The following is a 25,954-nucleotide window of genomic DNA, read 5'->3' as shown; positions in this document are numbered from 1 at the left end:
ACTATACTGCTTCATAGGTAGTGTGAACACCTTAAAATAACAAAATAATCCTAATTCCCATTCCTTGTACCATTGCTATCATTCATTTCATTTATATATAAGCACATATGAAATTGAATACATTGTTAGTATTATTATTTTAGACAAAGTGCTATCTATTAGATCAACCATGGATAAGAAAAATAAGATGTTTTTATTTTACCTTTGCTTATTCTTTCTTTGATGCTCTTCTTTACGTAGATCAGACTTTCTAAGCTATGATATTTTCCTCCCTCTAAAGAACTTCTGCTAACATGTTTGTAAGGCAGGTCTACTGGCAACAAATTCCTCAAATTTTGTTTTTCTGAGAATGTCTATTTTTCCTTCACTTTTGAAGGATCAATTTCATGGTACAGGATTTTAGGTTAATTTTTTTTTCCCTCAACACTTTAAATATGTCACTACACTCTCTTCCTGCTTGCATGGCTTCTGAGAAGTTGGATGTAATTCTTATTTCTGTTCTTCACAGGTAAGGTGTTTTTTCCCCTCTGGATTCTTTCAAGATTTTTCCCTTACTTTTAATTTTCTGTAGTTTGAAAATAACATGCCTTGGTGTAGCTTTTGGCATGCATCATGCTTCGTGTTCTCTGAGCTTCCTAGATCTGTGGTTTTGTGTCTGACATTAATTTGGGAAAATTCTCAGTTGTTTTTGTTTCAAATACTTAGTGTTCCTTTCTTTCTTCTTTATCTGGTATTCCCATTACATGTATGTTGTGCCATTTGTAGCTGAACCACAGTCCTTTGATGTTCCTTTTTTTTTTTCCAGACTTTGCTTTCTTTTCTTTTTAGTTTCAAGGATTCTATTAACATACCCTCTAGCTTGGAGATTCTTTCCTCAGCCATGTCCAGTCTATTCATAAGCCCAACAAAGGCATTCTTAATTTTGGTTACAGTGATTTTCATGTCTAACATCTCTTTTTGGTTATTTCTTAGAATTTCTATCTCTCTGCTGACACTGCCTATCTATCCTTGAGTGCTTCTACTTATCCATTAAAGTCCATAACATGTTAATTGTTTTAAGTTCACAGTCTGATAATTCCAACATCAATGCCATGTGGTTCTGGTGCTTGCTCTATTCCTTTTTTTGTGTGTGCATGTGTCTTTTAGTGTGCCTAGCATGTTTTTCTTCATAACCAGGCATGATATACCAGGTTAAAGGAACTGCTATAAATAGGCCTTTAGTAACATAGTGGCAAGGCATTGGGGGAGGGGAAGTGTTTTGTTGTCCTATGATTAACTCTCAGTCTTTTAGTGAGTTTATGCCTCTGGACTCTGAACTTTCCAAGTGTTTCTCAGAGGTTTTTTTTTTTTTTTTTTCTTAGGTGGAACAGGATGGTTAGAGGGAGCTGGAGTTGAATATTCCCCTTCTCCCAGTCAGTCTCTGGTAATACTCCAGTAGTTTAGGATCCAGTTAACTCCTGGATGCAGGCCTTGTTAAGAAGAGTAGAGTGCTATGGCATGTTTCAAAATGGTTCATTTCCCTTTCTCCTTGCTAGAAGCATGAGGGAATTTTTCCCTGACATTTATTGTGAAAACCTGGTCAAGCTCCTGCAGGTAAAACTCACAAAAGTGTGGTGTACCCCTATGATTAAGTCCTCTGGGGTTTTTAACTCTCAGACTTGTCCACACTGAGCTTCCAGCAATTAATTTCATTTCAGGTTTTTCCACCCTGGTACTGGTTCCCACAGTGTATTCACTTGTGAGTCCGCTCTACTATGCTGTGATTCCCTGTGTTCACCTGTCTCTCCAATTTTGGGGGCAATGGTTTGACCTGTATCTTCACCTCTTATGCATCCAAGAAGAGTTGATTTTTTCAGTTTGTTCAGCTTTGTACTTGTCGTTTAGACAGAACAGCAATTTCCAAACTTCTAGATGGGAATCAGAAAGCTGAAGTCAGAAATACATTTTTTAAAATAATTCTTCCTTTTTTTTCCTGTTTATAAAGCTTTCCAGTAAATGGTCAGAATTTTGAGGGTAAGGACCATAACTAGGTCCTTCAGAGTACCTTGTAGTATGCTTTCTGCTCATGTGTGACAGAGCTAATACTTATCATTAAGACTAAATTATATATTGCTATAATGGCTGTTTAAGCAATCTCACATTTTGTGATATTTATAAGAAGTAAAAACATCTGTAATGGAAACAGCTACTATGGTCTCTAGGGATGTTAGAAATAAGACAAACTTGCAATTTCTTTGCATTGACCTCATCTTGTCAAGTTGTCTAACACAGGATAAAAATCTAAAAGAACTAGGATAAAGGGGTGGTGGAATATGGGGAGAAGGGTACTGAATACATAAAACATAGGAAATATGTACACACATACAATTTTTTTTTCATATTTGTCACTCTGAATTTGCTTGCCAGGGTCCTTGGTTCCCTCACCTTCATCACCCCATTATTCCCTATCACCACGTTGATAGTTTTCTTCATATAATCTATTAGTGATTTTAATTTTAATATATTCATATATAAATGCACACTTTATACACAGTGCTTAGCATAGTTACCAACACAGAGATGACATTCAAGTGATAATTTTTAATATATGAACTTAACTAATACAATAGGAAAACTTTCCTAGGATGGCAGTGAAAAAAGTTATAAGTAATTTGATTTTAAAACAAGAATATAGACAAAATGGCTCTTTCTATGGGTTATTTGCAATCATCTTGGCTCACTCTTCACTTCTCTGTCACCATAGAATAGGAGGTCATGGCATTGAATGTTGTGTCAGGAGTGGAATCAGCCAGTTGGCATTGAAAAATTTAAGCATGGTGCTCTTTTGTATATGACAGTGTGACAATGAGAAGAGAGCCAATGTGACAGGGTTTGGAGTGTCTTGGCCCAGAAGCAAAGCCTATCTCGCTTTGAAACACAGACCTGAAATGCTCAGATTGGGCAGGAAGCAAGGATGGTTATTATCTCTTGAGCCAAAGACCACATCTCTGTATTCATATGCTGGCTCCTCTTAATTTAATGCATATCAAAACAAAACATTGTGTCTATAGAGATTAAAGGTACACCCTGACTTGACTGCCCTATCTCAATAAAGCACATTTCTTAAAAATAGATCTTAGATGCTAAAAAATGGATCTCTGCACTTATATTAATGGTTTTAAGCTTTTTGTTTAGCAGATGCTACATAGGCAAGGCAAAATTTCTAATTTTTAATGGTCTGAACATTGACAGAACTGTCTGATCCCACAAAGCAGCAGATATTGCCAATTTACCCAAAGCCATGAAGTCAGCAAGACACAGTGTCCTCTCACCTTTCATGACCACTTTCATTCCTCTATTTCAACCTGCTCTTAGTCTTTGGCTCTGAGTTAATTGCCCATTTCACCACAGACCTGAGCTTTAGCACCTCTGTTTTTGACTTTGGCTCCATTCCTGGATTACACTGTAGATCTCCAAGCTCCTCATTCCCACACACTCCCTACCAATCCTCCACTCTCCCTCCCATCCTCCATCTCAAGCAGCCTCAGGTTATCCTTATTATACTTTGCCCTGGCCCAACCAGCTCTCCTCCCAATTAAACCCATACCATGTCCCTGTAATTTAATAGAAACAGTTATGAACACTATTTAGTCTTGGCTTCAACTCAGTCCTATGAACAGGCCCTCCTTGAACAATCTTTACACAATACAACACAGTTGTGTTTCCATTTTTACAGCTTGATACATTCTATTTTGAACCAACTGAACACTATCCACTCTGAAGTTCACTGGACCAGATTTCAGCTAAAATTTTTATGTAAATCCTACAAGTATTAATTTTCTCTGGATCTTACAATAAAAACAGATAGATAAGCAGGTAAGTAAATAAATTCACTCATTCATTCAAACACATGTCCTTTAATCCCTCTATTCAATAAATATTTATTATGTTCCTACTATAGGGTAGTCACAGGGCTGGATATTTCACTGTGGCAGAAATAGATCTAATTATTAATTTTATACCCCTTAGAGTCTGTGTGTATCACCTCAGTTCTTTATATCTTCAACTCTTCATTTTTGAAATGGATGTAATAACCCACACTTTTTCTGACAAATGTTGAGGTTGAGGTATGATGCGATTTTTTTAATGTAAAAAGTTCCAAACAAATATAATGGATAATTATTCCTTTGGTGACCTCTGGTTTAATCGAAGTTTTTATGGCATATGTTTTTATGTTGCTACAGTGACAATTAACTGTAATTTATAAGATGTCACCTACTTAATAATTGATTGTGCTGTAAACTCAAGGTTGTTTCTTAGATTTTGTTATTATTGTTTTTATTAGAACTGTTAACTGAAGCTTTCTGCATAATGTACATGTAAAGAAACAAGCTGGTAAATGAAGATGCAGCTTTTGTATTATTTATGAGGTATTTAAGAATATTTGAGCCTGGACATATCATTCTTAGATGACAAATAACCTAAGAGAGTAAAAACCTCATATAAGGAAGATGGAGAAACATGAATAGTTATTGCATTGAACTATAGTTCCCATCCATTTTGAAGTGAGCCCAGCATTTCACCCAAAATTTAAGGCTGAAGTTTACGGGCATCAGATTTATCATATTGAGCTCTGTTGGAATTAGCCAGTAGTTAAGTGAAATGCTTTTACATTTCACGGTACCAAATGGAGCAACAAGCTCCAAATGTAAAGGAGGGAATTGCTATCACATACAGCCTCTGTGATCTTGTTCTCTTAACTACTAAGTATGCTGAGTGTTTTCCATGTTTCAGGCACTGTTCTAAGTGCTTTTCATTTATTAAGTCATCTAACTCTTCAATTAACTCTTTGAAGTAGGTTCTATTATTATCTACAGTTATAGTGAATCATGAAGAGGTTATGGGATTTGCATAACAGCATTCATGAGAAAGCTGTGATTTCAAAGCAGGCACTATGGCTCTGGGGTCTTTTATCTTAGCCACTGTCCTACATGGCCTCTCATCTAACACCCAGGAAAAATAGAAATTTGGGAGAAGAAATGAATAGATATGACCAAGGAAAGTAGAAACAACTCTACATTAACCTGGCATTTTGTGACCCAGACTTTTATTCTTCTTTCATGAAATGGTCATTCCCTTGCAACACTAAATATAACTAACTCTTTAAGGACCAAATTCTACTTCTTTGATGAAGCCTTTTATGACCTCTCCATTACACCTGTACTTTCCTCTCAATTTTGTTGTAAACCTAAAACTGATGTAAAAAATAAAGTCCTAAAAAAATTCAGTGTTCTGATTTATAACTATGATTTTTGTTCATAGAATCATTTATTTCTATTCATTGCTCAAAGAGTCATTGACTGCATCTGTGAACCATGTATCAAGTATACAAAGAATAAGGTGAGATATCTGATCTTTAGCATCTCACTTCAAATATGAAAAAGATAGTATTGATCTCACATATAAAATTCATATGTAATGTTGTGGTTAACATAAAAAAATCAGAATTATAATCAGTTATAATTAAGTCACTTTTATTTGCATGGTTTCTTAAGCAGCAAGAGGTAGGTCTCTGAAATTCTCAAAGAAATGGATTAATGAAGAAGTTATTGAAGAAATGGGTTGTGGAAATGTTAGTTTACTAAAATAAACATAATAAAACTAGTACACTGAATAAAGAGAATGTTAGTGACTTTTTATACATTTACTCAACTTCAGTAAGTACAAATTATGCAATGGATTGTATTTACCCTACTTGGTCTCTAAAAATTAAACTCCTGCATATATATATATATATATATATATATATATATATATATATATATATATATATATATATTATATGTCAATTAAACATGCTGTATTCTTTCAAAATCCATTCATTGAATGCCTACTATAGGTTAGGGACTATAATAGACACTTAACATTTGTAGGTAAATTAAATACAATTCCTACCATCTTGGACTTTATAGTCTGATGAGGAGTGGGTACATAGACATTAAACAATACACACATGCACATACAATTACACATCAAGCTAATGCCAATAAACAAACAGTGCACTGTAAAGAAGTCATTCTCTCTGATCATTTTCTCTCTCTATGCTAGTTTAGGCTGCCTTTTTCAAATGGCTATGTCAGTGGTGTGCTGGAAAGCCAGTTCCGGGAAGGGAGGAAGCCTTTGTACTTTTTGCCAGTTTTCTTGGTGTAAACATTCCCACCATGGCTGATTTCAAGCTCCCAATATGATTCTACTGAATGCATAATTGATAAAGGAGGTGGATAATCTACTCTTACTAGCAGTATGAAACCAGGTCCAGCTAACTCAGGCTGTGTCCCAGCTGATCAATGATCTTGGATAAGGGCTCCATCTATTTGAGTCACGATTCCCTTAGCTGTTAATAAAAAGTTACAATGATTTGAACCATAAAATAATATAATTCATATCCCCTTCACAAGATGGTAGGAAAACACTTTGTACAAGATCTGTACAGTAATGGAGTTATCACTGCCATTAATAATAATAGCAAAAACACATTTATTGGATCAAACAGTCTTGCATTTGTCTGGGCTCTACTATATATTGATGATATAATCTTGAAAAAATAATGTACATTTTTTTCTAAGTATAAGTTTGCAAGTTAAATGAGAAAAATAAGAGCATATAACATATAGCATTATGGTACATAAAGGGCATTTTGTATTACCTGACATTTATGTCCTTAATAAATATTAGCTATTGTTATTATTTCCCTTATACAAAAATCATGAAACTACATCCTGAGTCTAGTTTCTTGATTAGAAAGAATCAGGTAACCACTCACAGGGGGGAATTATGGAGATAAAACACAAATACTCCAATAACTGGAAAGCACAAATACTAAATTGGGGAGCAATGGAGATAATTAGAATACATTGAGCACATATTACTAAAAATCCAAAGTAAATCATTACATACTTACTGAGATATGTTTTATCCACAGAACACTTTTGACAACAAATGTGTGAGGTTTTTCCTCACATTGACAATTTTTAAACTCTCCAGACACCAGCTAGATGTTCCAGCTTAATTTAATTCATCTGGATTTAGCATCAGATTCCCACAAGTTAAAGACCCAGTCCCACAAGACTGCCCTCACTTCAGATGCCAGTTCACAAGTCCTGGACTTCCCATAATTCTGACTGACGGGCTATAAATTAGGGGTTGCCATTCTCCCCTGCTTTGGTTTGACAGTTTGCTAGAAACAGTCACAAAACTCAGGGAAACAGGTTACTTCCTATCACTGGTTTATTATTGAAGAGACAAATGGAAGAGATGCATACATAGGTCAAGGCACAGGAGAAGCAGCACAGAACTTCCATGCCTTTCCTAGGTGTGTTACTCTCTCAGAACCTTGATGTGTTCACCAACTCAGAAGTTATCCAAATCCTATCATTTAAAGTTTTTCATGGAGGTTTCATTACATAGGCATGATTCATTAAGTTATTGGCCATTGGTGATGAACTTAATCTCCAGCCCCTTTGCTCTTCTCAAAAGTTGAGTGGGGGTGGGGCTGAAAGTTCCAACTCTCTCGTCTTCCCTTGGTTTTCCTGGGGACCAGCATTGGTCCTGAAACTATCTAGGGGACCCCAGCCACCAACCAACTCATTATCATACAAATGATACTATTATCATTCTGGAGATTCCAAGGGTCTTAGAAGCTCTTTTGTCAGAACCTAGAGACTAACACCACATATTATTATAAAAATGTTTCTAGCACTCCTATCACACAGGAAATTACAAGGGTTTTAGGAACTCTGCACCAGGAACCAGGGACAAAGACAAATATACATTTCTTAGTATATGATAATATCACACAATGCCATTTAGCCTCATGACAACTCTCCAAATACACCCACTTTATAGATGAGAGAATTGAGAGACTGAAAGTTGGAACAAACTGCCACAGTAACAAGAGTTTGTAGGTGGCAAACTTTGGAATCCAAAATTTGATGCCTCTCTCTTCGAGGCTTGAATCCATTTATTGTGGATTAAGCTGCTGTATGTTTCTAGCTGGATAAATTTTCCAGTATGAGTCTTTCCTCATATGTCCTTTAAAGGATGTAGAGCAGTTGTCATCCTGATACTTTTTATTCATAACCTTGATGATTATATCTTTTGTCCTCATTCCAGATGTCATCCATTATTGATGGACTTCTTTTAACACCTGTCTCAATGTTCAGACAATCCATGAATACAAGTTAAAGGTGTACACTGTGTCCCATTTATTCAGAGGCTTTAAACAAGATCCCAGTGCATCCTGAGTAATCACTGCTTGGGCAAGCAAGCCTAGAATGTTGTTAGTTTGTGTTGTTGAACATAAATCTTTAAAAAATATTACTTAATACATAATAATCTGGCAATTTATATGTTGTATGCTTGCTGAGAGCACACACACACATTAAAAAGATTAAAATTTGGTGCAAAGCTACCAGGAATCCCTATTATACTTCAGAAAAGGTATGAGTCAAGGTGGAGAAGGGTAGGAAACAGATATAATACAGGTAGAAGGAAGGGTAACTTAAAACACTCAGGAATTTAAATTCTGCCCACCATCCTTGAAAATATTAAATGCTTTTAAAGACATTCTCTTTTCCTTCTCCTTCTTCTTCTTCCTACCCCCACCCTTCCTCCTCCTCCTCCTTTTTCTAACAATCTCAAACATATAGTAGTACAAGAAAATGTTTTGCTTTATCCTGGACTATTTGAGTATACGGTGTTCTGCCTTATCACCCCAAAGTAATAAGTAAAGTAAGACTTTACTGTGGATTTCCTATGAGTAAGGACATTCACCTGACAGAGGGGGTTTGATTTCTTTTTGCTTTGAATATTTATAGATATTGAAGTTAAATCTCCTCCAGGGCAGAGACATCCTTATTTTACTCATTCATTTACTTATTTGTTCAACAAATATTTATTTAGCATACCTGTGAGTACAGTATTTGGAGTGCTTGTAATGTATTACTTGATATGGGTCCCGGTTGCATGGTTGTGCTCAGTTGATAAAAATACTCAAGCTGGATACTTACATGTGCACTTTTCTATATGTACTTAAACATTCTTTTAAAATTTCTGAAAATGTGATACAATTAAACTTAAATCTCATGTGTTGGTTGCACAACCATGTGAATGCATTTAATGTCACTGAACACTGCACTTAAAAATGGTTGCAAGTTTTAAGTTATTCATGTTTTACAATGATAAAAAAATAAACACATGGATGGACCTATAGATTATTATACTAAGTGAAGTAAGTCAAAAAGAGAAAGACAGATATCATATTATATCACTTATATGTGGAATTAAAATATGACACAAATGAACTTATTTATGAAACAGAAACAGACTCACCGACATAGAAAACAAACTTATAGTTACCAAGGGGGAAATGGGGTGGGGGAAGGATAAATTAGGAGTTTGGGATTAGCAGATACAAACTGCTATATATAAAATAGATAAACAACAAGGTCGTACTGTATAGCACAAGGAACTATATTCAATATCCTGTAATAAACCATAATGGAAAAGAATATATATATATATATATATATATATATATATATATATATATATATATATATATAAAACTGAGTCACTTTGCTGTACCTGAAACTAACACAACATTGTAAATCAACTATCCTTCAATTTAAATAAATGAATAAATAAATAAACAAACCTCATGAGTGTTATACAAAAGAGAAAAACAGAGAGAGCATGATTTCTGGTTCTTCCTATGGGGTTTTTGAAAGGATGTGTAATAAACTACAAGAAATAAGAAATTCAGTTTCTCCTTTAATTCTGTAGAACGAAATGATCTCTTTGTTTTTAGGCTTACCTGCTATTCCTGTTTAATCTTAATGATAAGTCATTTGGTTACTCGGAAAACATCTGGAATAATTAAGATCTTACATAGTATATGTCAGTAACATTTCTTTGGTAAAGATATGTGCTATTCCTCTCATACATTTCTTCTTTTTTACATCTTGTTTAGTGATTCTTTTTCAAGCAGGTATCTGAGGGATATTCCAAAGTTTCGTCTGCAGTTAAGAGTCCATTTATTTTCATCCATGATGCCTAAAAATACACTGTTCACATGAATTTCCTGCCCATTTAGGTCCAACCTCTCTGGACAATGACTAAAGTTAAATATTTTTTTTCTTTTATTGGAGCTCAAACTCTGTTCCAGAGATTGTGCTACACTGGGACAACAGAGATGAGTAGGACATTGTATTTTTATCAAGGAGTTTTTATTTGCCCAGATGATAGATAACAAATAACTTCAATATACCACAGTAGTTATAAATGTCAGTCTTTAGTTTTTTCATTCATTCATTAGAGAAACAGTAGAGCATAACAGTTAGCAGGCCTTGAAACATACCTTTCGGGTCTGATTTCCAGTTCTGCTTTTTTGTAGTAGCCATGGGATTCGGGGCATATTACTAAACCCCAGTTTCTTCATCCCTATAAAGGGTAAAAAATATTACCTAACTCCTAGGATTATTGTAAAGATTACAACATGCAATAGGTGCAAATATCTTATATGTGGCATATAATGCACATTATACAAATATTAATTATTCATTCATTTATGCATGCATCTGTAAACATTTCATTTTGCAGAGATTCATTTCAATTCCATTGCAGTGTCCAGCTGTCCTGGGTGTGAGTTTGTCACAGCAATTGTCTCAAGGGGTGAATGCTTTATTTCCAGCTTTGCTCCTTGTGTAGGGCAGGGAGACATTTAAAAACTAACCTGTTTCCCATTATCTGTTAATACTTATATGTACATATGAATCAAGCATTTTGACCTGCTGACTTTTTAACTTAAATTCCTTTTCTTGGTAGAAAGATGCCTAAGTTTCTTGTGCTATTTCTGTGATTTCTTCTTCCCAATCTGGAGCTTTCCATTTGCTTCTGTTGGGGAGAAAAAGCTTTTCCTATATCCTGTTGGATTCACACTTGGGAACTGAGAATAAAACTGACAAAAACCGGACTTCGTTGGTGGCGCAGTGGTTAAGAATCCATGTGCCAATGCAGGGCACATGGGTTTGAGCCCTGGTCTGGGAAGATCCCACATGCTGCGGAGCAACTAAGACAGTGTGCCACAACTACTGAGCCTGCGCTCTAGAGCCCATGAGCCACAACTACTGAGCCTGCGTGCCACAACTACTGAAGCCCATGCGCCTAGAGCCCATTGCCCACAACAAGAGAAGCCGCCACAATGAGAAGCATGCACACTGCAACAAAGAGGAGTCCCCGCTTGCTGCAACTAGAGAAAGCCCACACAGCAACAAAGACCCAACACAGCCCAAAATAAATAAATACATAAATAAATAAATTTATATTAAAAAAATGACAAAAAACAGATTTTCAAGAGAAAAGACAAATTTAATCATTTACACATGAGAGTTCACAGAAAAAATGTGACTCAAAGATGTGGGTAGAATTTGAGGAGGACAAGAAGGGCACTAAAGGGCAAACAAATGACGTTTTGGAAAGATACGGTCCTTTAGCAGAATATATGGGAGATGATAAGTTTGTGACAATGGCTGTTTAGTGGGGTGTGGAGGCTTCTTATCTACAGTGATAAGAGTCAACCATCTTCTCTGGTTGCTCCTGGGGAAGGCATCTGTGGCAATGGAGGTTTTTGAGTTCTTTTGGGAGGCTCTGCTTTTAGGCAGATGAGAGACTTCAGGAACTCAAATGCCTTCTGCTCAAAATAAATTTTTTGCCACGCATATTCTGGACCCCTTCACTTGTTCCTCGGGATTGACTGACACACCATCACCCTTCATCTGGTGATCACCCTCCCACTCCTTTACTTCTACTAAAGCTTTGCTAAGCATTCTCTCTACCCAGCACCTTTCTCAATTCGAACTTCCTTTTCAGGTTGCCATTCCTTCATTACCTCTTATTTGTTTGCCCTCTGGAGCAGACCTCTCAAGCATATCTGTCTCCCTCTTCTCTTCTTTTCACAGGGAATGCAAGAGTTAGTAATGGAACTTTTCTTTCTCAGCAGTCAGCTTTTTTCTGAAGAAATTAATGGGGATTTATCATGTCAGGTGCTCTCTTTAAAAAGGCACAGAAGGGCACATTGATTTTCTTGATCTTCCCCTTTGATGTGAAGTTGAAAGCCAGAGCCACTCACTGTCCTCTTACCTACAGTGATCTTAAGCGTTCCATTTCACTCTCACTGTTGACTTTGTATTAATCTGAACTTTTTTTTAAATGAACACATTAAACTAACAATAAGGAAAGATCAAATTGACTTTTCTCTCTGGCCCTCTTGACCCTTATTCCCACGTATGGGTTTTCCAGCATCACTTGAAGGTCTCTGGGTAGCCGCCTTCCCTCTACATCTGGCTTATGGAAAATAAATGCTAGACTGACACTGAGACATCATAATTTTGAATTTTGCTCTGTTGTTCATCTGGGTTATGACACACCACTCAGAGGCTGATAAAAATTCACCTATTTACCAAGCAAGATAGGCAATAATAAGGGACACATTTTTCTGCTACAGGGATGATAACTGAAAAGCACCTGCTGAGCAGGGGATAAAAAACGGGCATACCAAGAATTATTTTTGCTCAGATATTATTTAGGTGTTTTATCATGAGCATTTTTTTGCACTCCAAAAACTTGTACATGAGAATTTTTATCATTTCAATAAAACAGTAAAAATAGTGGATGTATATGAAAGCAATTAAAAAAATAATATTAAGCTACCTGCAACAGGATCTAAGTGCATAAAGTGTTTAACAATGAAAAGCACATCGATAATTCCAATAGTTTTTATTCACCATGACCCAAATGCTGCCATCATTATGGGAGATATGGGGCACATGTGACCTCCAACGAGAGCAGAAAAGGAAAGAGCCTTGCTGTGGACTCAGGCTTTGGAATCCAGCTAAATTCTAAGAGATACATCATACTAGGAAATTTCCTATGGCCTGGAGAATGGCCACCATAACCCAGAGGTATTCCTTCGCAGTTGCCCCTAACATTAATGGGTTAGCCACCATGTCTGAGTTTCTAATGACAGTCACCAAGAATTTTTCACAGACCAGAACTCTTAAATTTTAATTAATATAGATAAGGACCACTGGAATACTTGTTATAAATGCAGAGTCCCAGACCCCATCCTAAAAAATTGTTGATTGTGAAACAGAGTCTATGCCATTACCCACAAGAACTTGCACAATTGAGTCCCTGCCCATCCCTTCCACCCCAACTTGCACCAGGTTCCCCTTTTGTCTTTCGGCTCCAGCCCTTCCTTTTTGTCTGCAATGCTTCCTCCTGACAAAAGTCCTTGTCATATACTATTCTTTGCACCTGAAACACCTTTTCCTTCTTGCTTCACTGAGTAAATTCCTAGTTCTATTTTAGATGTTAGTTAAAACTCTCCCTTCTACAGGGAGGTATTCTCTGACTTTCTAGGCTCAATCAGATACCTTAATTATAAGTTCCCTCTCACACTGTATAGCTTCCTCTCAGTAGTAATTTTATGTGTGTTTATGTAATTACTTAACTGATGTCTGACTCCTCTTTCGGGATATAAGCTCCATGTGAGCAAGAAGTTTACCTTTTCCACGTTATCACTAGGGTCCATGACAGAGCTTAGCACACAGTAGCTGTTCAGTATATGTTCAGCACATGCTTTTTATCAAGGTTTTTTTGATGATTCTCTGAAAGTGGCCTATAAATAAGACCTTGAGAAATAATGAATTAAGAAAGCACTAACCTACCTTGCTCCTCTAAGAACAACCTATAAGGAAAAACTCAAGACTCTTTTTCAGGAAATAATTCTATTTCCTGAGCAAATTGGGAGTCACAGAAAATTAACAGCACAAGTCCAAGGTGTCTGACTGATAAGCCACACCACATAAATTTGGAAATCAGTCATCCATCATTCCATATCATCTGTGGGCTCAAGTTCATCAAGACTATATACCCTTTTATGTAATGTATGTGTATATATATATATATATATATATATATATATATTTAGAGAGAGAAGCGCTTTCTTTATTTCTTTTTGGCTGTGTTGGGCCTTTGTTGCTGCGCGCGGTCTTCCTCTGGTTGCGGCAAGTGGGGGTTGCGGTGCGTGGGCTTCTCATTGTGGTGGCTTCTCTTGTTGCAGAGCACAGGCTCTAAACACGTGGGCTTCAGTAGTTGTGGTGCACAGGCTTAGTAGTTGTGGCTTGTCAGTTCTAGAGCGCAGGCTCAGTAGTTGTGGCTCACGGGGTTATTTGCTCCGTGGTATGTGGGATCTTCCTGGACTAGGGCTCAAACCCATGTCCCCTGCATTGGCAGGTGGATCCTTAACCACTGCACCACCAGGGAAGTCCCCTATGCAATACATTTCATGTTGGATATTTTCTCAGTCTTCTTGTTTTATTTTAAAATCAAAGAGATTATAGTTTTTAATAGGAGGTCCCACATGCTTTGACACCTTCATGCCAACATGACTTTAATGATACTGTGGGACATCTTCTGGGCTCCTCATACAAGCATCATAGGTGTGCCAGAATGAGACAATATGTCAGCTCTCTTAAGCAGTATTTTATTCTGCCCTAAGCAATATTTAGTTCCTCCATTTTTAATTAACTATTAAACAGGGTCACTTGCTCAGAAAGTATATTCTTTAACTCTCTTAGGATACATTTTAGCATTCAAGAATTTCACAGGTAGGACATTTTTATTAGGATACAGAGAATGGGCAATATCTACAGCAAAATCTTGGACTCCTCCAAGGCTGGATACATAATTTGCAGGACCCAGTACAAAAAGAAAATGTAGAACCCCTTATTTAAAAACTAGGAGTGGGAAAATGACATTAGTGGACCATTTTCCTTTCTTCAGGGTCTTCAGTGTTTCATGTTTTTTTATTACTATTTAATGTTCCAAGTAAAGAAAAGTTAAATTTTTAATTTTAATTTAATTTACTAGCATTTTTTTCTTACTATTCATCTTTTATGCAGGGCCAGTTTTGAATGAATGCACCATTTAAATTGCATGTGGAATCACTGAAATTAACAGAATTCCTAAGTTTATGGCTTGACCAGGGAGGGTGCCTAAAACTGGCCAGAGCAATAAATACAAATCATACTCAGGAAGATTGTAAAGAGAAAGAAAGCATTCCCCACTCACAGAGCTTGTCAAGAGAGTTCTCCTAGGCAAGTGACACTCATGGGGCACGTGCAGACTCACAGAAACCAGTAGCCCCATTTTACCACAAGCCTGAGGGTTATAGGTTAACCCTTCCACCAGCTGCCAGACTGATGTACCATATCTTCAACTGAAGCAAACTTTAAGATCATCTAAATAAATCCACACATATTTGACATGATGAAAGTGAAGTACAATGAGTTAAATAACTCATTCCTTGGATCACTGTTCATTAGTGACACAGCAACAGTCACAACCTTCAGTTTCTAAATTTCACCCCAGAGATTTTTCTCTAACAAAACATGTTTTCCAAATAATAACATCTCCAATTATTCTCCAACATCATAAATGGAAATATCCAGTTGTTTCAATTTTTTTTTTTTGCAGGAAGGCAACTAAACTTTACTGAAGAACTGCTATATACGTATTGTTTTTGTTTAAATTAAACTTTTTAGCACATAATTGTAAATGCATATGCAGTTACAAGAATAATATAGAAAGATCTCGTATACTTTTGAACCATTTTACCCGAAGGTAACATCTTGCAAAACTACAGTGCAATATCATAGCCAGGACATCAGATTTGATACACTCAGGACTGAGAATCCTTCCGTCACCACATGATCCTCCCTATTGCCTTCACATAGGCACATCCACTACCCTCTCCTACCACGTTCCTGACCCCTGGCAATCACTAACATGTTCTCCATTGCTACCATTTTTGTCAATTCAAAGTTGTTATATATATAATTTCATACAGTATGTAAACTTTTGGAGTTGGCTTTTTAAATTCAGCATAATTCCCTGGAGTTTCATCCAGGTTTTTGCAGGTTTATTATTTATTGCTGAGCAGTATTTCATAGCTTGGATGTACTACAGTTTGTTTAATCATTTGCCCATTGAAGGGCATATGTGCTGTTTCCATTTTGATACTATTACAAATAAATTTGCTATGAGAATTTTTGTGTATGTTTTTGTGTAAACATAACTGTTTTTGTATTTCATGTGTATTATATAGTCTCCATAGTATAGATAGCATATAGTATACAGTATGGTGGATATCACATGTATATATACTAATATACATATTATATATAATATATATTGTAACACATGGTGTCTACATATAACGTAACTTTTATATTGTATTAATTTTCTGTTTACCACAATCTTAGTGACTTAAACAACACAAATTTACTATCCTATATTTCTAGAGATCAGAGGTCCTAAAATGAAGGTGTCAGCAGGATGGCTCCTTCTGGAAGCTCTAGGGAGAATCTGTTTCCTTTCCTATCCATCTTTGAAAGGCCATTCTCACTTGTCACCTTTCCCTTTTCTTCCATCATTACTTCACCTTCTCTCTTACATTGCCTCTATTGCTTCCTTCTTATAAGGACTCTTGTGATTACATTGGGTCCATCTAGATAACCCAGGCTAATTCCCCCACCTCAATATCCTTAGCTAGATTATATCTGCAAAGTCCCTTTTGCCATGGAAGGTAACATATACACAAACTCTGTGGTTTAGGGGATGTATGTGCAGACACTTTGCGGGGACACTATTCTGTGTACCATATGTAGGGTAATATACTATATAGCATATATTACATGCAATATATTTATATCAATGTATAGATAGATTGCACATACATAATACATAAACATTCATACACAGACTTACAGGATAGTGTCTGTCTTCTTCACTGCTTTATTGCCAGATCTATTGAGAATAGTGCTTCAAACTGAACCTCACTCAATAGAATACTTGATAAATAAATAAGACCCTGTATCTTCTTCAACTTATGGAAAATATTTACTAACAAACTTCCCTTACTTAAAGAAAAAGATAACAAGGATTTTGTAATACGTATACTAAAGCTTGTTTGGAGGCAAACAATAATTATGATTGTTGTAACATCAAATCATTAAATCTACTGCAAAGATCTTCCAGCTAAATGTAGGGATTTGAAAATGTCTTGATTTTGCTTAAAGCTTTGTTTCTGCAAAATAAAGAGAAGTAATATGGAGGAATACTGCCCTAGATCTAATTGCAATCAATAAGGAATAATGGCTGGTGAGATAGACAGCTGATACCCCTGACAGTGGCCCTTGGTTCATTGAGGGTCGTCATTATTGAAGTCAAGACAACATGGTTGGATCAGACATATCTCTTGGGTCCTAAGTTCCTAAAAAACAACACAAATCACAAAGAATGGGAAAGGATGAAAGGGATGTTCTGACAGTACTATTAAGAGCTAATACTCTAATGTGAGGTGATGGATGTGTTAATTAACTCAGTAGTGGGAATCCTTTTACAACACAGATGTACATCAACTCATCACTTTCTGCACTTTAAATATATCACAATTCTATTTGTCAATTATACTCAGTAAAGTTGATAAACAAACAAACAAACAAACACTCTTGAATCAACTGGGTGTCACTGAAAGAAAGGAAATAGGGATTTAGCAACCTACCAATGGACACGCAAACTATTAACCTCCAAATGTATATTCTACTTTTACTACTAATATTAACTCATAAACATTTTATCCTGTCATTAGAATCTTTACATACACAATGACTTATACATAATACCATCGTTTCCTGTATTTGCCTTGTCGTAAAAAAAGGTTTGGAAACATTGATCTCTCTTAGATCTCCTTACATCCTACCTATAGTTCTCATCATCTTCTTAACCATTCACCTTTATTGTACCTTCAAGTAACCTCAAAATGTGTGCTCTCTTCTTACTAGAATGTCTTTTGCAAACTGAAATGTTTGATGCAAACAATGCAAGGAAGAAACTACAGGAAAATTAGAAGATTTTTTTTAACTTTATTTTTTTAAGAAAGCCAGTTACAGGTTCATGGGAGCAAACAGCTAGTAACCAACTAAACAAGGGCAAGTCTATAACACAAATCCTGTTTAATAGGACTAGCAAGGTTTGGGGTCATGAAAGGTACAAGAACAGTTTCACTATGAAACTAGTGACTGTTTATGTTTATAGAGTAGCAGAGTCATCTCAAGAAAATAGGGTCACAATTCCAAACAAGCTACTGCTCTGACCTCATTAGCCTGCTTACAAATGCCTTATTATTCATTTCACCTATGTTAGCTTTTTACAAGTTCTCAGAGCAACTTTATAAAGCAGATATCATTGTTCCAACTTTACAGAACGGGAAACATAAACTGATAGTTTATTTGACTGGATCCTCACCATTTGGTTTTTTAGCTCAGAAAGCATCTGCTTAAAAATGTCTTTCTTCATCACCTTATCCATCACTACCAACCCTTTCTTTAATCTGCATCATATAACTCTCTTATTTTTCTGTTACAAGTCTCATTTTATATTACATTTAAATTTATTTATTTATTTTTTGGTCTGTCATTACCACACAAATATGTAAACTGTTTGAGGGTACAGTATGCATTTGTCTTGGTTTCTTCTGTTTTCCCAGAGCCAAGAATTATAACTGGCCCATAATCAGCACTCAGCATTTATTTTGGAGAGATCAAACACCGAGGTTTTGTGGACTGCAGAGATGTGACTACATGTAACAGGAAAATACAGAAACATACATAAGTTTAGAGGAGAGCATATTTTAAATGGAAAAAAAATTGTTTGTTTCAGTCCTCAAATCTTTACTTAGTACCGGCCAGATGCTATGTTCTATGTTAGACAATGTCTATCAGGTCTTTCTGTGAGTTATTTCTACTTTCCCTTCAGGCCTCAGCTGAGGAATCTTGTCCACAGAGAAGCCTTCCAAGAGTGGAACTTGTATTGTTTCATTCCCTTGTCATATATCCCTATATCCACCTTTATGAATCAATTATGAATATTATCATTGTTAATTTACAATGTGTGCCTTTTCCAACTCTCTGTAAGGTTCCAGAGATTAGAAACTGTGTCTGTTGTGTTTATCAACCCTTCTCCAGTACCTATTACTGATTGCCATAAAACAGTTGCTCAATTGTTTCAGTATATGTATCTTGCATAAATGCAAATAATGAAAAATAAAATAATAATACGTAAAATATATATCTGCTAAAAAATACAGTAGGGGCCTATGACTTATATAAACCCTGGTACCTGTAAAAGTCAGGAAAATTTTCATAGGGAGAAGACAATATAATTTGCTTTGCAAAGAAGGTAATCAGGGCCAAGCAGATATAAGGGCAGTAGAAAGGAAAAAAGGGTGTAAGCCCAGAATGTATGGAAGTCTACAAACTGGAGCATAGACTGTGAGGTACAGAAGTGCCAGGAAATGAATCCAGGGAAGCAACGTTTTCTAGTGGTCAAGCAGCAGTGACAGTGGCAGCTGCCACGTCACTCCCACATTTCTATGTACTGTGCCAGTAAAGAAGCAGTGGACCAAATGGATTTCAACAGTTTAATATTCACTCTGCAGCAGGCAGCAGGAGCTTCGTGTTTCTTTTCCCCTGTCCCCAAGTCCCATGGGGAAGATAGGAAACAGGCCCAGGTGAACAATGCACAGTTGATCTATAATACAAGTGAGGAACCCAAGCTTTGTAACCCCATACCCCCATTTTTATAAAGAGAAACCTGAACAACCTTTGCCTGGCAGGGAGGCATTATCTTTATTATCTTAGTTCAGAAATATATCTGCCTTCAGACCAAGAGGGAGAAACTACCTCTAGTTTCTGCAGCTGTCTGCTATGCAAACCTCCTTGGGAACAAACTCCATCACAAGGTAATGTAGAAATGTCTTGGAGAGAACTGCTTCTCAACAGTGGTGAGAATACATTTTTCAAAAGGCTTCTTTATTCATTAAGACATTTTAATTTATATTTTTCTGTTGATGGGGAGATAATGACTAACCGTATGTGAGTGAAAAGTGGTACCATATTTCTAGATGAGAGAGTTAAAAAATGTTCTTATCAAGGATGATAGGTGAGTAGTAGTTGCCTCATATCTCAAATACCCAAACACTGAATGCCTAGAATATCCAACCAATTTAGTCACTGGACCTATCTTTTGAGACATATGCATAGAAACTCTTAGTGGAATGTAAATTTATAGTGATGACTAGGGTTCAAAACTTTTCCGGGTTTCTTTAGAATTTTGTCTGTGTCAATTCACAACTTTGAATTACTCTTCACATTTTATAGCACATAAAACCTTTATGGCATATAATGTGATTCTTTTGTTAATCTGATTCATATCACCTTCCCAAAAGCCAGATGTTTTTTCGTCTTCCAAATTTCAATGAGATGTTTTTTTTCTCCTTGCAATGACTTATTTAAGAACTGTAACTTTTTATGAACAACTATGTCTATTACAAAGTTAAGTTTCAGAGTTGCTTTACACTTAGATCTTCTTCTAGTAAAAATGTTCCCACAGTGAAGATTTTCTCTTTGAAACGTTAATAAAGCTGAGGAGATGATGTTAGGTGTAGAAAATGAGAGCTATATTCTTTGCTTTCTAGACAGGTATTAAATTAAAATTAATCATACATTTAATTCACCAGAGATGGTGGACGTTTGAAGGAAAACGAGAATGAAAATGGGTCTAATTCACTCATTTGACATTTATTTAGTGTTTTATATAGTCTAGGCCTTCTCATGTTTTCGTGGAATCACAAGAAAAGGATAATTCTTGGTGTATACCCTCAAGGAGCTTTCAGCATAGTGAGATAAACAAAAGGAAGAAACCCTTCTTAAAAAGCATGGAAACCTTGAATACATTAATACACACAGTAGCATAAGAAGTTTCTCCCCATGGAGTTTTATACAAAGTTGTTTAGCAGAGAACCAGAATGAGATATTGGTTTTGAGGTATGAGTAGAGATTAATAAAGTAGAGTCTGAAAGGAATGATAGAAAGAATTATATGTTACATTAAAGGAAATATGTGAAAATGTGTGTCATTTTAAGGAAATCCTAGAATGTGTGTGAGGGGCAGGGCTGGGATTACAAGCTGAAGGAGTCACAGGAAAGGGACAGGATATGAGACTACAAAGTTAGGTTGGAGCAGGTCACAAATGTCCTTGGATGCCTTGCTGCACAAGTGCTTTGATTTTATTTTTTTAGAGGTGATATAAATCAACTTTTGACCCCTGTTCTAAAAAGGGTAATTCAAAAATATTGTGGGAGTGTTTTGAGAGGAGACAAACCTGGATGCAAGGTAGGACTCCAGTTGAAATTGGAACATTAGAAGTGAGAACTGTGAAAAAATAAGGAATTAGAATATATTTCCAAAATTGATAATATTTGGTAACTGGTTGTTTGGGGTATGGGTATGAAAACAGAAGTAAGAAAGTTCATGAGATCTGGAGTTCAAACTAGAAATAAATTAGTATTTTGGGGAGACTGAAAATGAATTCGAAAGTAAGATAACATGAAAAAGAGCTTAGAGTTCATCCAAGTTGTCATCCAGATGCCTTAATGCATTCTATGAAGCAGAAAACTTTATTTAATGTGACTGTGTATTAGTAACTTCACTGGAAGGTCTGAACCTAGAAAACAGATATGAACAATCTGATTCATGTCCCTCTTTGCACTTAATCAATGAAATTGCAAATCAACAAAATGGAGTGTAAATAACTTGGTAGTTTTTCTAATAGTGTTATGAGACTAATCAATAAAATCAATGTATTGTATACCAGAAATATCCTATTGAAACTTTGCAAAATCAAAACAAACAAATCATGTGTTTATTTTCTTCCCTTGTGAAGGAGGAAATGATTGGTCAATGTAATTGATATATCATTATGTGAAGTATAGTAATAACAACTGTACACCTTTCTCAGTGCTGGAGCACTGCCTAAAAAATAGTGTGTCCTTAATAAGTATTTGCATGAAAGAAAAATTCAGCTCTCCAGATGTTATCTGCAGACTCTAGTATGTCAGTAGAATTTAAAATTTTACACACGACCTTTAATAATTCAAGTTATTCTTGTGTTAACTATTTTAACATCTGATATTAAGCTTATAATTGCATAAAAGTCTTTATAGGTGCTCAGTAACTTTTTGTTTGAGGTCATATTTCCCAATAGCTGAACTCAGGCCCAGCCCAGGAGAATTCAAGGATCACAGCGGTTTAGTGTGTCAGTGAAGAGATGGGTGCCCCTCTGTGAGTCTGGCACTGTCTAATCTGGGTTATAAACTAGCATAACTCAAAGAATACATGCCTTCCCTGCTCAGACTCAGATCTACTCAGAGAATGTGCCTCTACCTTAAACATGAAAACTCCTAGTAATTCCTCACCCCTACAGGGCTGGGTTTGTTCAAAACTGGTATGACAATTTGGCATTTGGAGAGTGTGAATTAGGATAAGGGAAAGTCAGTAACCTTGAGTTATGGGGTCATGATTTACAGAATACCGATAAGAGGTCTTGGCTCCAGAGGAACTGTATTTCTTTGAATCCTGGTACTGCCAGTTACTTATTGTAAGTAGCTAGTATTCAACAGACTTGTCTGATCATTCCAAAATAATAGTTGGTGTTAATTATATGCCAATTATCATCCTTGGCTCAAGGAATACAGAAGAAAACAAGACAAATGCATTCTGTACCCTCAGAGAGTTTACATTCTTATGGTAGAGATAACCAAAAAAAAAAGTTAAATGAAATATAAAATTAATATTGTAGTAAAGAAATTAAAATAATATTACATGATGGGGCAATACAGGAAAGGGAACATATTGAAACAAAGGCCAATTCAAGTCTCTACTGAAAACCTCTATGGGATTTACTAGGAGCAGGGCATTCAAGGGAAATACCAGGGTACTGTACATCATAGACAATCAGAGTGGGGAGGCCTCTGCTAGTCCAGGGCTGCTCTAATAATAACTTACTGAAGACCAAAGATAAAATAATCGGAATGGAGTAAACTGATGAGATACCAAGTTTAATTTTTATTGCATGCTTTTTTTCTTCAGTTGTGCACATATAACATTCCTGACTTGCTCACAGAACACACCCTGGTTTTAGACAGGACCCACTTCTTTGCACTAAAAATTATATTTCATCATTATTACACAGATATGGGGTGATAAGGCAGATACACCAGTATAAATTCAACACCACTCCAGAATACAGAACTCAACATGCCCACCATCCTGTTTGCAGGACACAGATATCCTTCTCCTATGTAGCACACAAGGAACACATTTATTACAACACTTAGGTATTCAAAATTTACATACAGTTTCTCTATATATATCCTGTGATACTGTTTGATATTCAATCTGGGACAGAAACTGAAGTATTACTCCCCCCCTTTATATTTTGCTAATATATTTTGATAGTGCACATTGAGATTAATTATATAAGATATATATTGCTGGTTATGAAGAGTGGTGGTTAAAGCATCTGGAGACTGAAAATAACCCCATATGTCCTTGACTTAAGAGGGTTTTTTAAAGCTGATAAAAACTGATCAAAAAAAAAAAAAAAAAGGCAAGTATCTCCTTGAAGCCATTAAAGAAGAGGTTCTTTACACACACCACATATGCATGTACTACTTTCTGGGCAGTGTATATTATTGAGACAAACGATAATAAAATGATTTGTCAAACTTATGCACGAAGAACAAATAACAAAATACTAAGAAATCCAATTTAATTTTCTTTCAAATGCCTAAAGCTGAATTCCTGATTAAACTGGTTATTATCTGTGATGATTTTAAAAATTTCTCTCAACATGGACAAAACACAGTAGAGAAAATACTTCCAGCAAAAATAAGTGACATTGGTTATGAGAACTAAAAACTGATGTTTTTTTCATATTCCTTTTATTTAAATTCATGGCACTGAATTTGTGATAAAATTATAAAATTAATAGAGATTCATTAATGTCACCATTTTAACAAGGACATTTGGTTTTAATATGATAATGGATATATGAACACATTTCCATTCTAAATTATGCAAGTACAGTTGACCCTTGAACAACTCGGGGGTTAGGGGCATGAATCCCCTACATAGTCAAAAATCCAAGGATAACTTTTGACTCCCCCAAAACTTAACTACTAATAACCTACTGTTGACTGGAAGCCACATAACATAAACAGTCAATTAACACATATTTTGTATGTTATATGTGTTATATATGAATTCTTACAGCAAAGTAAGCTAGAGAAAATAAAATGTTGTTAAGGAAATCATAAGAAAGACAAAATACATTTATAGTACTATACTGTATTTATCTATACCGTAAGTTTACTTTGCCTGTTTACAAGATGAATTGTCTGTCGGTACCTACATCAATATTGTCTTATATGATACAAAACACTGTAGATGTTATACATATTACTAACACTAGACATAAAAAAGGGAAAAGATGTGAAAAAGATCATATTTATTTACAGATATAATGATTAATGCATTGATAATGAACAAGTAGCAATATGATTGCATTATAGTAGCCTAATGCCAACTGCCAAATGACTACATGACAAAGGTATAAGTTGAAGATTCTTTGTAGTTTAGAGAGTTTACACAGTTTATACTGAAGATTTCATTATCTATTACAAAATGGTCTTAAAATGAAATCAGAATTGAAGAGGTTTTTTATTTTTTTTTTTCCCCAAGATAACTAGTTTATTCTTATCCCTTTGGGACCTTTCTTTCTCACCTGTGGGGCTCAGTAAACAAGAATATCAAGGAAACATTCAGTATCAATGGAATAACCAAACATATGGACAGAAATGTTCACAGTGAAATTTCATTTCTATCTCACCCTGTACTGCATTAAAATATTAAAAATGGATTTCACTGTATCAAATCAACATGCTGTACACCTTAAAATTACACAATGTTATATGTCAATTACATCTCAATAAAGCTGGAAAAAAAGAAAAGTGTTTCTGATTAAAAAAATACCGCAGGAGGTGATTGTGGCACTTTGCAGGGTCTTGGCTTTTTTCTGGGGGACAGGGTTACTGAGTTTATGGAGTAATCATGGGCAAGATTATGGAGTAATCATGGAGTAGTTAGTGTCTGCTCATGTTTGCCTAATAAATGCAACAGCCACAGGAACCGCAATTCTTAAGAACTTGGTACTCTCAGTACTGATTCATTTACAATTATTGATGGACATGAGATAAGCAGAGATGTTGAAAACATTTTTTCTTACAAAGAAGCAATATCAGCAAGAACCAAGATCAAGTTGTCATGGAATTCTTATAACAATTAAATGACAATGGGTCTGAAAGTTTGTGGAAATGAGTTTAGAAAATCTTCTTAACAATGACCTTTCTTTTTCCTGTAGCTTTACTACTATGGTTGCAGCTAGGCTACCCGAAAGTACGTTACTACCTTTGGCTGATGTCCTCTGGAGTTCTTAAATGGCTCTTTTAATATGTAGAGGATATACGGCTAGTTGGCTATAGGAGGATCATTATAAAAGAACATCCAGATAATGGAATTTTACCCAGATGATGCACTGGAAGATCTACAACTGGATAAACCATTTCCTGAGCTGAGAGAACATTTTCAGTCTTATGATTTGGATCATATGGGGGGAAAATGTCCATAGCCACACTCCACAGATTATAATAATCGCTAAATATTTAGCACAGTGGAACAGTGAAACAAACGGATGAACACCTAAAATGTATAAAGAAAAAGAGGACTTTAGATATGTAATTAGATAAGGGGTTCTAAAGAATGAAATTGGGGCTCCAGAAGTGAATTTTGAAGAAGCTATTAAAAATATAAACACAGCAATAAATATAACTCAGACTCCAATCAATATTGAAGATATATTTAATGATGATTGCTGCTTGAATATCAGCAAATAG

The 25,954-nt window shown here is 35.6% G+C and overlaps 1 pseudogene across 1 annotated transcript; it reads left to right on the top strand.

Moving 5' to 3' along the window:
* Positions 1 to 1,539: 1,539 nt before the first annotated feature.
* On the top strand, positions 1,540 to 25,954 carry LOC307055548 (NEDD8-activating enzyme E1 regulatory subunit-like; annotated as a pseudogene). The gene is made up of 3 exons: positions 1,540 to 1,593; positions 25,145 to 25,314; positions 25,386 to 25,954. The product of its transcript is annotated as an NEDD8-activating enzyme E1 regulatory subunit-like (transcript).

Source organism: Hyperoodon ampullatus (assembly GCF_949752795.1).
Source record: "Hyperoodon ampullatus genome assembly, chromosome: 7".
Classification (NCBI taxonomy): Eukaryota; Metazoa; Chordata; class Mammalia; order Artiodactyla; family Ziphiidae; genus Hyperoodon; species Hyperoodon ampullatus.
This window is presented reverse-complemented; position numbering and strand designations above follow the sequence as displayed.